Source organism: Eutrema salsugineum, unplaced genomic scaffold, assembly GCF_000478725.1.
Source record: "Eutrema salsugineum unplaced genomic scaffold, Eutsalg1_0 scaffold_18, whole genome shotgun sequence".
NCBI lineage: Eukaryota > Viridiplantae > Streptophyta > Magnoliopsida > Brassicales > Brassicaceae > Eutrema > Eutrema salsugineum.
Window position 1 is genome coordinate 1,478,809 of NW_006256846.1, and position 14,995 is coordinate 1,493,803.

General features: G+C 45.7%; 2 non-coding genes across 2 annotated transcripts; both read left to right on the forward strand.

Moving 5' to 3' along the window:
- Positions 1–1,214: 1,214 nt before the first annotated feature.
- LOC112087395 lies at positions 1,215–1,321 on the forward strand. The gene has a single exon (XR_002900077.1). It is a non-coding gene; the product is annotated as a small nucleolar RNA R71 (small nucleolar RNA).
- Positions 1,322–14,668: 13,347 nt separating this feature from the next.
- LOC112087437 lies at positions 14,669–14,775 on the forward strand. The gene has a single exon (XR_002900117.1). It is a non-coding gene; the product is annotated as a small nucleolar RNA R71 (small nucleolar RNA).
- The last annotated feature ends 220 nt before the right edge of the window (positions 14,776–14,995 follow it).

Consider the following 14,995-nt stretch of genomic DNA (forward strand, 5'->3'; position numbering starts at 1 on the left):
GAAACTTCCCAAGCTGTGGTATAGCTAAGAAAGCATCTATAATGGGTAAGGTGAGTTGCGTGTTCTCCAAGTGTTTCTCAAAGACCGCTTTGGCTTTGTCTAAGATTTTCTTTTTGAAACGCCCTGGGAACGGTATCTTGGGTTGGTAAGGTGGTGGTGGAACGTATGGCTTTTCAAGCTCAGTTGTCTTTTCCACCTCTTTTCCTTTGTCCTTGATCGGTTCTTTCTCAAAATCCGCTTCTTTACACGCATCACCTGAGGCTGCCTCCCCCTCTAATTGCTCATTGGCCTCAATGAGCTTAGTCTTAGGCTTCGGAGCTTGTAGTTCCTTGCCACTCAATGTAATGGCGTTCACGTACTCCTTGGGATTGGGCTCCGGTTTACCTGGTAAAGCCGGGCCTCGGGATGATGTAGAGGCTTGATTCTGCTTAAGCTCTCTGATATCTTGCTGCATTGTCGCGTGCTGGCTTTCAACTCTCTGCTGACCCTGTAACAGTTGCTGTAAGATCCCACAGACATCGTTTCCCATCTGATTCTGACCCGTTCCCTGATTCTGTTGCTGATTACCCATCGGCTGCGGATTGAACCCTGGTGGAAACTTGTGATGTGCGGTTGCTGGTGAAGTTGTTACCTGAGCCGCTTGATTCTGATGAGTGTAGCCGTGCTGTTGCCCACTGAACTGTTGTTTGGGCTGGAAGGTATTCTGAAAAGGAGCTTTTGGAGCATAGCTTTGTTGTTGTTGCTGAGCAGGGTACACTTGGTCTTGAGGGTTAGCTACATTCGGGTTTCTGTATAAGTGGTTTGGGTTACTGTTGTAGTTGTTAAACCGCTGATACCTCTGCTGATTCCCTATGTAGTTCAGCTCCTCTTGAGTTAGACCATCTTCATTAACATTGTCAAAACTTGGCCCTTGCTCATCAAACTCGCCTACAAAGTGTATTGGCTTTTGAGTCGCCATCAGAACCTTGTCAAGCTTGCTCTGAAGCTCTCTTATATCCTTTTTCATACGCTGTTCTTCATTGGAACCCTCTGTACGGTTTACTCTATCAAAGTCTTCGCCATAAGTATCATTAGACATGGCTAGGTTCTCGACTAGTTCCATTGCCGCATTGATTTCTTTCCCAAGAAAATTTCCATTTGAAGCTGTATCGAGTTGGTTTCTGATCTTGGGGAGTGCACCTCGGTATAAAGTACTCAAGAGGGATGCCTCTGAGAAGCCGTGGTGGGGGCATTGGTTAGTGTAGCTTCTAAACCGTTCCCAAGCTTCGCTAAAGCTCTCGTTGTTGTGCTGCGTGAAGCTTGAGATCTGGTTTCTGAGCTTAGCCGTGCGTGATGTGGAAAAGAACTTTGATAAGAACGCCAGTTTACACTGCTCCCAGGTTTGTATAGAACCCCTCGGGAGGTTCTTTTCCCACTGGTGAGCTTTATCACCGAGGCTGAATGGGAACAAGCGTAGCTTGAAGCTATCTTCCGAGACACCATTGATCTTAGTTAGGTCGCAAACCCGATCAAACTGATCTAGATGCTCAAGGGGGTCTTCTCCGGCTAGACCGTGGAACTTTGAGTTCTGCACCATATTGAGCAGGGAAGCTTTAACCTCAAAGTTGTTGTTTTAAACCGGTGGAGCTTGAATCCCAGCTCGGTATTGGTGCGCATTAGCTCGGTCGTTCTCTCCAACAAAGACCGGAGGAGGTTGTCTCTGAGCTTGTGGCGGTGGCGGATGAACATGGTGGGCTTGTTGCTCGTTCCTATTAGCTTGTTGTTGGTTTTGCTGAGCAAGCCTCTCGTTCCTTTGAGCTTGTTGTTGGTTAACATAGGCCTGTTGTTCATTCCTGCCTGCCTGCGCCTGATTAGCATGAGCCTGGTGTTCGGCTTCTTGAGCCTGTTGCTCGATCCTTTGCTGTTCTGCCATTCCAAGTCGTTCAAAATGCCGTTCCCTCTCGCGAGCTCGCCTCTCAATCCGGTTGATGTTGTCGTCGTACGGTAAAGGCGGTTCTGTGCTCCGAGACCTGGTTTTCATGCACCTGAAAGCAACACAAGAACTTGCAAAGAAGTTAGTAAAACAAAGAAAGTTAAAATCTTGAGCTCAAGAACAAACAAAAGACTAATGCTCCGACAAGTTGGCAACGGCGCCAATTGATAGAAACAAAAGACTAATGCTCCGACAAGTTGGCAACGGCGCCAATTGATATATAAGACTTTTTAGATCTCAGGGCTATCAATCCCCTTGTCAAAGTAGTACTAAGAGGTGTCAATCCAGACTTGTCAACGAGACACTAGTCTATGTTGTTTGTTTATTTAAGTCAAGATAAGTAAAGTAAATGATGAGAATCAAACAAAGCAAAGATGCAAATGATAACTAAGCGATTCAGATGATGATAATATGTAATAAAGCAAGAGACTTTAGACGAGATACTTCACTCGGGTGCTCCCAATGTTCAACTAGTGGGTTAATGAATCAAAACATCAAGCGGTTTCATTTAACTTTGAACTCAAGGCATGTTAATCTTCTCATGAAAGTATTAAGCATCTAAATTGATCCTCCTTCATACCAAAAATGTCTTTTGAGAAGCATCGAATCAATCAGCAATAAGAATTAGTTCAAAAATGTCATTTAAGAGAACAAACTATCACTCTCGCGATGAAAGACTCTTAAACCCTTAACCGAGTGGTTCAGACATTTCTACAAACACTTTTGATGCGAGATATGTCTCAGATCTGAACCTCAAGTGATGTGCTTGGATCCAGCCTAGAGATCTCGTCGGTTAAAGAATGAAACATGCAAGACTAGACACCTAAACCCACTAATCTACCTTGAAAGCACCCTAATCTACTCATCTAAAGCCGCTTAAACGACTACTCACTAATCATAACGAGCTCACTGAGTCCTTTGCAAGACCTGTAGCTGGTCATGATGAGGAGTTTAATGTTAGATGATAAAAGAAATAAAGAAAGAACAAGATTTCTCATGCAAAAACGAGATATCAGATTAGAATCATCAAGTTTCACCAAAGAGGCAAGTTCTTAAAGCTAAAAACAGATAAGAGATAAGATCCTTAGGTTTTTAGTCTCAAAATGTATATATAGCAAAGGTAAAGTGTCGCGGGTCAGCCCGGAACAAACCGGGTACTGAACCGCGTTCTTGGGTTGATGGGTGAGTGCCACGGTGTGTCGGAGAGTGAAGCCGAGGTCTTCATGTCGAGGAGTGCACGTGAGTCCAGATCCAAACGAAGATCTCGTGAAGAACTCGTCAAGAACATGCATGAACCCTAGTCTTTGATCCATCTTCACGTGTGTGTTCTTGGGCAGCTTTGTTCTTGATTCTGTCTTCGTGACAATGGACCTCGGCATGAAATGCCGAGGCGCTTGGTAGTCGAGGGGTTTGGGCGAACAGGGTCCGGCATGCACGCCGAGGTCGCTACACCGAGGTGCACGTTCAACACTTAGTTGTTTCCAGCTTCATTTCTTACGTGTGCATGCCTTGATTCCAACGTGCCGACGTGTCAGCACGAGGCCTAGTTCAGAATACTCCCAAAATATGAGCCTTGACTTGGCCGATGTCGAGGTAATGATGCCGAGCCCTGAGAAAACACTTAGCGCGTATCGCAACATATTTGGGCTCGTATTGACCATGTCGCCTTCCGGAAGCAGTAACTTTCAACCCACGACTCCAAATGTACTGAGACCAGTCCCATAGTCAAGATGACTCAATAATCTCGAACTTTGATGAAGAAAGCGTCGGAGCTTGGGAAGTAGAAGGCTTCCTGGATTTCACATCTTTGAACCGCATTGGAATCACCGGAAAATAAGCTGTTTGGACCGATGTGAACTCTGGAGACTTTATCTTTCAAACCACTCGTCCGAATTGAGCGACCCCAACTTTTCTGAAAAGGTCTTTCACAGATCTCAAACTTTGATGAAGACCGGGCAAGCTGGTTCGGTCCGGAAAGGTTCCGTCCGCCGTGATCTTTGTGCTCCGCCGTTCGGTTCTCGGATGCGCGTAATGTTGGTGCATCTTCCGGAAGCTGTATCTTTCTCCCCACGGGTCCGAATTGGATGATTCCAACTGTTCTGGGATCTTTGTTTGATTATCTCCAACTTTGCTGAAGACCCCGCCAACTGGTTCGGACCGGAAGGTTCCCCGGATTGCAGATCTTTGAGACGCGCGGACAAGGACAGATTTTGGTCGAGAAAAGCTTCCCGCGGTAAGGAAAATGACCGAGGGCTGTGTACCGCGGTAAGCTTTTTGGTCGTAAAAATTCCTTCGCCTCGGACAAAACTCAACCCGCGGTATTTACGCCTGATCTTCGACCCAGGCTGACTTTGGTCGATCGGTACGGATTTTGGTCGGTGCTGAGCGATCGGTAAGCTTTTTGGTCGAGGTTGAACGATCGGTAAGGATTTTGGCCGGTAATGAGCGATCGGTAAGGATTTTGACCGAGGTTTCTGTCCGTCCGGTACGCGATTTGGCCGAGAAATTCCTCCAAGCGGTTTTCACCATTTTTGACCCTTTTCTTCACCGTCTTCTTCTCTGCTCCTCTTCTTAAGCTCCAAATGACTCCCAAAGCACCTGATAAAGACTTCAAAACATGCAAAACTCTTTGGGACCTAATGCAAGCCCTAAATCCTATTTTCATGCCTAGAGACTCAATTTACATGGGAAAACACATGATGAGGACTCTAAAATGCACTCTAAATGATGTAAAATATAGACATATCAACTCCCCCACACTTGTCCTTTGCTTGTCCTCAAGCGAAGAAAACAAATGAGAGAAAGAGGTTGTAATGCAGATGGAGCTCATATTTCCTTTTTAGAAAGAAGTGATCACAAAGAGAACTCGGATTCATGCTCAAATATGCAATGCAAAGCCATACTCAGATATTTCACAATTAAAGCACAGAATCTCCACAAGTCATTATCACACTCAACTCTTTCACATTCATTAAGCTAGTAACCGGTGAATCAGATGATGCAATGTTCAAATAGGCTGGCTTGGCTAGGGTAAGGTCATGAGATAAAAGTGATCTCATCAATATTCAAGCGGGTGCAATGCAACAGTGGGATCTCTCAATGAACGACCAAACTTTGGCAGAATGCTAAAGGTAAAAAGCAACCGATGCATACAAGGGCAAGACTCATCACACCCCACGCTCCACTCAAAGCTTTTCTCACTTGCTCACCCTCTCAAGATCCTCACTCTCTCAATTGCTTTCTTTTCACCAGGGGACTAACTTTTGTTTTGATTTCCAAGTCTTGGTGTTTACCTATTCACACAGCTCTTTTCTTTTACAGCGATTAGCCTCTTTTCTTTTCTTTTTAGAACACTTGAGCCCCTTTTTTTTTTTTTTTTTTTGGCTTCTTTTCATTTCAGAGACTATACTTTACTTTTTTAGAACAACAGAGCTTATCTTTTCCAATTCAAGACTCGATTCTTTTTCTTTCATTCCCCTAGCTATCTCCACACTCTCTTTTCCACTCAGCTCACCTTTTTCCACTCACCAATAGATCTTTTCCTCCACACTTATTTCTCGCCAATACTCTTAGTTCCTTGATGTTGGAACATAGCACTCAATGAGACATGCCCTTGTCGCTCTAAACCTAACACTTTCTGCTAAGTTCAGTCCAAGGTGGCCTTACAATTCACACACAAACATTGGCTCGAAAAGAAAGTTGGGTTCAAGGTGAGGGAACTGATCCATGATGCGGATTCAGCTACTTGAGCTAAGGAAAAGAGGGTGGTGAAAACAATGATTCTAGCTCAAGTATGTATATCGGTATCCACAAGCCAATTTAAGCAATGCATCAAAAGATATTTACAATTCAAGTTCAGGGTTATCACTTAGCTAGAGTTGAGTGTAATTCAGACTTGCTTCTCAGATTCAAATCGTTTCAAGCTTTACAAGCACAGAATGAGTTTCACAAGCATATTTAGTTCAAGTTCTCAAGTGATTTACTCTCTAGGAAAAAATCTATCATTGCCCCTTGCACTGATGCAATCCTAAATGATGCAACTAGACTCGATCTTAAAATGCGAGATGCAACTAGAATGATGCGGTTTTACCATATGTACAAAGCTAGATGAGACTCAAGAATGCAAAAGTCAAATAAGAACAAAGAAAACAAGATCAGAAAACACAAAGCTCCTCCCCCACACTTGAATAACACAGTCCCGTGTGTTATCAAAGCGTGTGAGAGAAGTAAAAAGACAAACTAAACGAATGCAGGATGATATACACAAGATGCATATGTACAAGAGTTTGAAGTCGATACCTTAGTCGGAGAGGTCTGATCCCAAGTAGTACGAGGGATTTGATGTTGAGCAGGAGGGTGTGGATTGACGTGGTGGGCTGCTATCCGAGGGTTCAGGTAAGAATGACAAGGCAGGGTCGATCCAATCTTCTTTGCCTGGTGGAAACTCCGGGTTCCTTGCGTTTGAGCTTTCCCCAACCTCCTCTTGTGTAACTGGTGCGGTTGAGGTCCCCGAGTTCTTGTCCGGAGAAGATGGCCGTGTGAGCTGCTTGACCTTCTTCTTCAAGTGCCTTACACAGTCCACCAGGGCATGAATGGTCTTGTCTTGCCACTTACACCACTTTTGGAGAGTGTTCACTCGCAAATACAGCTTCTTGGTGTGATATTCAGGCTCACCCCACACGTATGGATCAAAATGATATCGGCCTGCTCCCATCCTTCTCTCAGCGTGCCGTTCTTCTTCATTCTCACCTCCGGCCGGGCCGTTCTCGTTCTGAGGCTTGTTAGGTATGGCTTTGGTGCACTTGCGCATTGGTGGGCCGAGAGATGGGTTGTACAACTGATCCTCGAGGACATAGAAGGAGACGTTACACTGCTTATCAAGCATGGTGAGGCCTCGGTTAGGCAGTAGAACTTGTGTACCGTCCCTGTGCATCAGTGTGAAGTTGTAAACCCATCTATCCCCTGACTTGCCTCCAAAGAAACCACTTTTACTTAGGTATTGCTCATTAATGAGACTCGGCCTCGATGGTGAATCAGGGAATATGAACCCTTGAGCTCTCAAGATTTTAGTGACAATCCAACCGTTCTGAAGCCTCCTTGCTCCCTTCTTCTTTCGGTCACACCACACATTGTGTTTATAGGTGAGCATTTGAATCGCAAAGAACGCTCCTAAAGACGGTACATGCATTGGCCCTTGGAACTCCTTTTTGTTCTTCATTTGAGTGATGAGCGGCTTAAGTCCAAGTCCCAACAGTTCAAGCTCTGCCGTGTGAATGACACCAGGGTTGTATGTAGAGAAGAACGTAGAGGCCAGGACCCGGTTGGTGTATCTGATCGCAGGGTTCCTGATGCAGCTTGTCTTGCTCTTGCCTCCGAAAGATATCGTTTCCCACAACGCGGCCAACTCATCACGAGGGAACTCATCACGAGGGTACACAAACTTGTCAAGCGAGCTTCCATTCCTTTCAAATCCTTGAAACTGACCTTGTAGTGCATGCCTTCTATGTCAAACTCAATGTGTCCGAACCCTTTGCCATGTAGACGCTTGGGATCTCTCTTGGGGTAGATGACAACCTCCAAAGTGGCAAGAAACTGTTGTGTGATCCCCTCGTAAGCAACATCGCTCATCATGAAGAATTCGGCCAAGCCCATGTTTTGAAAGATGAGTGTAACATCATCGAGTATCTCAAGCTTCTTCAACAGCTCCATATCAGAGAACCGACCTTGAGCTACTCTTATAGAGTTAAAGTGGTCCAAGTACTCCTCAGTAGTCGGGAAATGTTCCTCCTCGGGCTCGGGCTTTGGTTCCTTCTTGGCCTTCTTGCCACAATCGGGTTCATGAGGGACTATGGCTCTCAGCTCGTCTCCATCGTTCTCAGTGGCTGCCTGCTTCCCATTCCTTTTTGGTTCAAGGGTTGGAACCAGAGTGAGCTCGGCGTTCCTTGCTCGCTTGGCGGCTGGCTCACCATCGGATCTCACGGAGGGTTTCTTGCTTGTTCCACCATTGCGTGCCACGGCCACGGCTTTCCCTTTTGTACTCCTCCTCTGGACCTCGTTTTTGTTCGTCTCATGAGTGGGAACAGCTCGGTCGCCGGTCATCTGCATGGCAGATCCTCAAAGAGACCGTTAGAATCATGTACATCAACAAGCACATGTCTCTAAAGATAGCAAGAACAGAGCTTTTTCTCTAACAAGACCAGGGTTATAGCTTTTTCCAAACATCAAAGGAAGTAAGAACAAGCCAGAACAAGCAAAGAAAGACACGATATCTAGACAGTTCAGCTCAACATCTCAAAGCATCATTAAGACCGATTCCAAGCGCATTTTCTCAAGAATTTTAAAAACTCAAGAACAAGTGATTTTCAGGGCAAAGACCGGTTTCTTATGTTATCTATCTTGATGGAATTTTTAAAATTGTTCCCAAAGGCCGACATGCTCTAAAAGAATCGATTCCACATTTCACAAACAATAAAGCTCGCAAAGAATGAAGGAAAAAGATGAGTTCTTTAAGATGCAAATACCTTTGGAAATCCAAGATTCAAGCTTAGTGGAATGCTTATGATGAATATACAACACCCTAACGAGTCTAGAACGCTTGGAATCACAAGAAATGGATGAGAAATGAGAGAGATGTGCTCGTGAAATGCAGAGAAAAGAGAGAAGAAGGCGAACTCTCGGTTTTGGCTCGGGATGGAGGCTGGTATGGGCGGTGTTTCGCTTTCCAGCTGGCGTTTGGACTGTAGTGGGACTGGTCCCCCCTTCTCCTCCAGCTGCTACCGTTGAACCGCGCCAAAACAGCTTTGACCGGTCGTTTAAATTCAAATTACCGCGCAAAGCTTCCAAATGGCGCGACTTGGGAATGACGTGGGCCGTACGGACTAGAGTGGTTTTTCTCGTGTTCTCTTGAGCGGCCTTGACTTGTTCTACCCCGAGGGCACCAAGCCGAGTGGGCTAAGCTCAAGTTAACAAGAATTTCCCCGCGGCCTTCAAATCTTTTCCTTAGTCCGCGCAAACCTTCTTCTTTGACTCAAGTGTCCCAAGTGTTTATGTTTTTGATCATTCTTGAAACTGGGCACCTCGGTATGCTCCACCACGAGGGTATCATGCCGAGGTCACTTGTTTTAACAAAGAATCACTTGGTGCAGGGGGTTTAAACGGTCCGGCCCTGGTGTAAACTGGTCGCGGTCTCGGATCGAGGTTTTAGATCGTTTTAAGTGAACTTTGCCCCTCGGTATAGTTATACCGAGGTGTTTACACCGTGGCTCTCCCCCACACTTAGTCATTTCACTATGACACTTCTCGGACACGGCTATGATGAAATCGAGTCGAGGAGTCTAGCCGAGGTTCTTCAGGCTTTACTCGGTAAAAGGTGACCGCGGTATGTATATACCAAGGGTCGATACCGAGGCTACGTACACTCTAGGACTTAATTCATCAGGCCGTGTCATTTTCAAGCTTTTTCTTACTCTCATCATCAAGATTCACCATCTAACTCCTGAAACACTTAACAAACCCTTCAAAAAGCTTCAAGTAAAAAGAAAAAGAAGATGAAAAGCGAAATATGTACAAGGATAAGCTTGGGGTGTCTCCCAAGAGCACTTTGTTTAACGTCACTAAGTTTGACTTTTCATACCTTTTCAGGCTGATTCTGGTTCAAGAAGAGGAACTGAGGTAGCTCCCTCTCTTGTTTCTGATGCCAGGTAGTGCTTTACCCTCTGACCGTTTACCACAAAGCCTTGTCCATCTTTTCCTTTTAGAACAACCGCTCCATAAGGCCTTACTTCAAGAATTTTGAATGGACCGGACCATCTGGATCTCAACTTCCCAGGGAATAGCTTGAGTTTCGAGTTAAACAGCAGAACTTGGTCTCCTTCTTTGAACTCTCTCTTGTGTATCTTCTTGTCATGAAGCGCCTTGGTCCTTTCCTTGTAGATCTTAGAGCTCTCAAAAGCATCTAACCTGATTTCCTCAAGCTCATGAAGCTGTAAAACCCTCTTCTCTTGTGCAGTCTTGATGTCAAAGTTCAGAAGTTTCACTGCCCACAATGCTTTGTATTCCAACTCAACCGGTAGATGACAGCTTTTCCCATAGAGCAGGTTAAACGGTGAGGTTCCGATGGGGGTCTTGTACGCGGTTCTGTAAGCCCACAAAGCATCATCAAGTTTCTTGCTCCAATCCTTCCTATATGAGCTCACGGTTCTTTCTAGAATAACCTTTATCTGTCGGTTAGAGACCTCCACTTGACCACTAGTCTGCGGATGATAAGGTGTGGCCACCTTGTGCTTTACCCCATGCTTCCTTAAAAGACTCTCAAGTGTCTTATTGATAAAGTGGCTTCCCCCATCACTGATTACTACTCTTGGAACTCCAAACCGTGGGAAAATGATACTTTTGAAAAGCTTTACCACCACTTTTGAATCGTTGGTTGGGGATGCAACAGCCTCGACCCACTTACTCACATAATCCACCGCGACAAGGATGTACTGATTTCCGCATGAACTCACAAAGGGACCCATGAAGTCAATGCCCCAACAGTCGAAGACCTCGACCTCAAAGATTGGGTTTTGGGGCATCTCATTCCTCTTGGATATGTTACCATGCCTTTGACAAGCCTCGCATCTCGATACCACATCTTGAGCGTCCTTGAACATAGTCGGCCACCAGAAGCCGCTTTGCAAAACCTTGGCAACCGTCTTGAATGCACCTAAGTGACCACCGTACGCTGAGCCGTGGCATTCTTGTAGCACCGGATGGATCTCTTCTTCGGCCAAGCATCGCCTATAGAGATGGTCCTTGTTAAGCACGTAAAGATACGGCTCATCCCAATGATATCTCATCACATCTCTAAAGAACTTTTTCCTCTGATAAGCATCAAGATCCGGTGGCTCTAAACCGCAAGACAGGTAGTTCACAAGATCCGCGAACCATGGGAGGCTTCTTTCCTTGATCGTGTTGGCCTCTTCCACCTCTAAGTAAGACCGTACCAGCATGAGATGTTCCTCAGGTAAAGCATCGTCTATGGGGACCTTTTCTTCAATCCTCAGCCTTGAGAGATGATCTGCGGCCCCGTTTTCAATGCCCTTCTTGTCAAGTATTTCCATGTCGAATTCTTGGAGCAATAGGACCCATCTCAAAAGCCTCGGCTTAGCGTCCTTTTTAGACATCAAGTACCTCAAGGCCGCGTGATCTGTGTAAACCGTGACCTTTGATCCCACTAGATAACTCCTGAATTTGTCAAATGCAAACACAATGGCAAGCATTTCCTTCTCGGTGGTTGCATACTTTTCTTGAGCTGAGTCCAAGGTGCGGCTGGCATAGTAAATCACATGGAGTTTCTTATCTTTCTTCTGCCCCAAGACAGCTCCTACGGCATAGTCAGATGCATCAGTCATCACTTCGAATGGTAAAGACCAATCGGGAGCTTGTACAATTGGTGCACTGATCAAAGCCTCCTTGATCCTCTTAAACGCTTCCTCACACTCTTCATCAAAGATGAACTCCACCTCTTTGCACAATAGCCTAGTTAAAGGCCAAGCTATCTTGGAGAAATCCTTAATGAACCGCCTATAGAACCCAGCGTGCCCAAGAAAGCTTCTTATCCCTTTTACAGAATTCGGAGCTTGTAGGTTCACCATCACCTCGATTTTGGCCTTGTCCACCTCAATTCCCTTCTCTGATACCTTGTGCCCCAAGACAATGCCTTCTTGTACCATGAAATGACACTTCTCCCAGTTCAATACAAGTCTATGCTCCTCACATCTCTTTAGAACCTGAGAAAGATTAGCAAGACATTCGAAGAAAGAGGAGCCGTATACGGAGAAATCATCCATAAACACCTCGACTTTCTCTTCAATTAGATCAGAGAAAATGTGCATCATACATCTTTGAAAAGTGGCTGGTGCATTACACAAACCGAAAGGCATTCTCCTATAAGCATAAGTGCCATAAGGGCAAGTGAATGTCGTTTTCTCTTGATCTCTTGGATCTATTGGTATTTGGAAGAATCCAGAGTATCCATCGAGAAAACAGAAATAAGGATGATTGGCTAACCGTTCAAGCATTTGATCAATGAATGGTAAAGGGAAATGATCTTTTCTTGATGCAGAATTCAATTTCCTATAGTCAATGCACATGCGATGGCCGGTTATAGTTCTTTGGGCTATGAGTTCATCCTTATCATTTTTTACCACCGTGATACCACCTTTCTTGGGCACAACGTGCACAGGAGATACCCACCGAGAGTCAGAGATTGGATATATGATCCCTGCCTCAAGGAGCTTTAGTATCTCCTTCTTAACCACCTCTTTGAGGTTCGGGTTAAGGCGACGTTGGTGCTCAATAGAGGACATGGCTTGGTCCTCCAGGTGGATCCGATGAGTGCATACATCAGGAGAGATTCCTCTTATGTCGGCCAAGGAATACCCTATTGCTCTCCTGAATTTCTTGATTTCATTAAGCAATGCACGTTCTTCATGTTCAAGCAAACTATCGTTTATGATCACAGGGAAAGTGGAGTTCAAGCCTAAGAACGCATACCTGAGCCCTGTTGGTAGAGGCTTGAGCTCAACAGGGGGAGCGTCTGCCTCATTCCAATCGGTATCAAAGCTACATTGGCCCCGAACAGCTTCCTCGGCCTTTGCCTTGTTCTCGCGCGGATTACCATCGGCCTCGATATGAGTTGCCACGGCCATGATATCCCGAGGTTTTTCCTCTGTTCCCATGGACCCCTCGCTGTCTAAGATGTCGAGGCCACTCTTCCTGAGCTCCAAAAACCTAGCCTCAGCTCCAAGTTCCTTCGGTTGGTCCAAAAGTTGCTTGTACACCTCGCTTTCCTCGTTCAAGTACCCGTGCTCGCTTTGTTCACGTGTAAGGACCACTTGTAACGGATCCTCTGCGTTCAACTCTTCCAGGAGCTCATCAGCTAGCTCCTCCATCACTTCCACATAGAAAACCTGACCTCCAATGGTCGGTTTCTTCATCATCTCTTTAACATTGAACTTCATATGCTCGGAACCGATGTGTAGTTCAATCATTCCTCCTCTCACATCTATAATGGCTCCTGCGGTCGCTAGGAACGGTCGGCCCAAGATGATAGGGTCCAATGGTTCCTCGTCCATCTCAAGAACTATGAAGTCCGTGGGGATTTCTATCTCACCGATCCTTAAAGGCAAATCCTCAAGCAAACCCACCGGTAAGCGAACCAATCTATCAGCTAGTATAAGAGAGATCTTGGCCGGCTTGTAACTCTTGTATCCCAATCTCTTCGCCACCGTGTATGGCATTAGGCTCACAGAAGCTCCTAGATCACACAAGCAGTTTGAGAACTTCAAGTGACCTAAAGCACACGGTAAGGTAAAGCTGCCCGGATCGGATAGCTTCCTTGGTATAGACCTCCTTTGTATTATGGCGCTGCATTCATGGCTCAGTATTACCATACCCTGGAGCTCCTTTGTCATGTTGAGGATCGCATCCTTTAGAAACTTCCCAAGCTGTGGTATAGCTAAGAAAGCATCTATAATGGGTAAGGTGAGTTGCGTGTTCTCCAAGTGTTTCTCAAAGACCACTTTGGCTTTGTCTAAGATTTTCTTTTTGAAACGCCCTGGGAACGGTATCTTGGGTTGGTAAGGTGGTGGTGGAACGTATGGCTTTTCAAGCTCAGTTGTCTTTTCCACCTCTTTTCCTTTGTCCTTGATCGGTTCTTTCTCAAAATCCGCTTCTTTACACACATCACCTGAGGCTGCCTCCCCCTCTAATTGCTCATTGGCCTCAATGAGCTTAGTCTTAGGCTTCGGAGCTTGTAGTTCCTTGCCACTCCTCAATGTAATGGCGTTCACGTACTCCTTGGGATTGGGCTCCGGTTTACCTGGTAAAGCCGGGCCTCGGGATGATGTAGAGGCTTGATTCTGCTTAAGCTCTCTGATATCTTGCTGCATTGTCGCGTGTTGGCTCTCAACTCTCTGCTGACCCTGTAACAGTTGCTGTAAGATCCCACAGACATCGTTTCCCATCTGATTCTGACCCGTTCCCTGATTCTGTTGCTGATTACCCATCGGCTGCGGATTGAACCCTGGTGGAAACTTGTGATGTTGCGGTTGGCTGGTGAAGTTGTTACCCTGAGCCGCTTGATTCTGATTTGTGTAGCCGTGCTGTTGCCCACTGAACTGTTGTTTGGGCTGGAAGGTATTCTGAAAAGGAGCTTTTGGAGCATAGCTCTGTTGTTGTTGCTGAGCAGGGTACACTTGGTCTTGAGGGTTAGCTACATTCGGGTTTCTGTATGAGAGGTTTGGGTTACTGTTGTAGTTGTTAAACCGCTGATACCTCTGCTGATTCCCTATGTAGTTCAGCTCCTCTTGAGTTAGACCATCTTCATTAACATTGTCAAAACTTGGCCCTTGCTCATCAAACTCGCCTACAAAGTGTATTGGCTTTTGAGTCGCCATCAGAACCTTGTCAAGCTTGCTCTGAAGCTCTCTTATATCCTTTTTCATACGCTGTTCTTCATTGGAGCCCTCTGTACGGTTTACTCTATCAAAGTCTTCGCCATAAGTATCATTAGACATGGCTAGGTTCTCGACTAGTTCCATTGCCGCATTGATTTCTTTCCCAAGAAAATTTCCATTTGAAGCTGTATCGAGTTGGTTTCTGATCTTGGGGAGTGCACCTTGGTATAAAGTACTCAAGAGGGATGCCTCTGAGAAGCCGTGGTGGGGGCATTGGTTAGTGTAGCTTCTGAACCGTTCCCAAGCTTCGCTAAAGCTCTCGTTGTTGTGCTGCGTGAAGCTTGAGATCTGGTTTCTGAGCTTAGCCGTGCGTGATGTGGAAAAGAACTTTGATAAGAACGCCAGTTTACACTGCTCCCAGGTTTGTATAGAACCCCTCGGGAGGTTCTTTTCCCACTGGTGAGCTTTATCACCGAGGCTGAATGGGAACAAGCGTAGCTTGAAGCTATCTTCCGAGACACCATTGATCTTAGTTAGGTCGCAAACCCGATCAAACTGATCTAGATGCTCAAGGGGGTCTTCT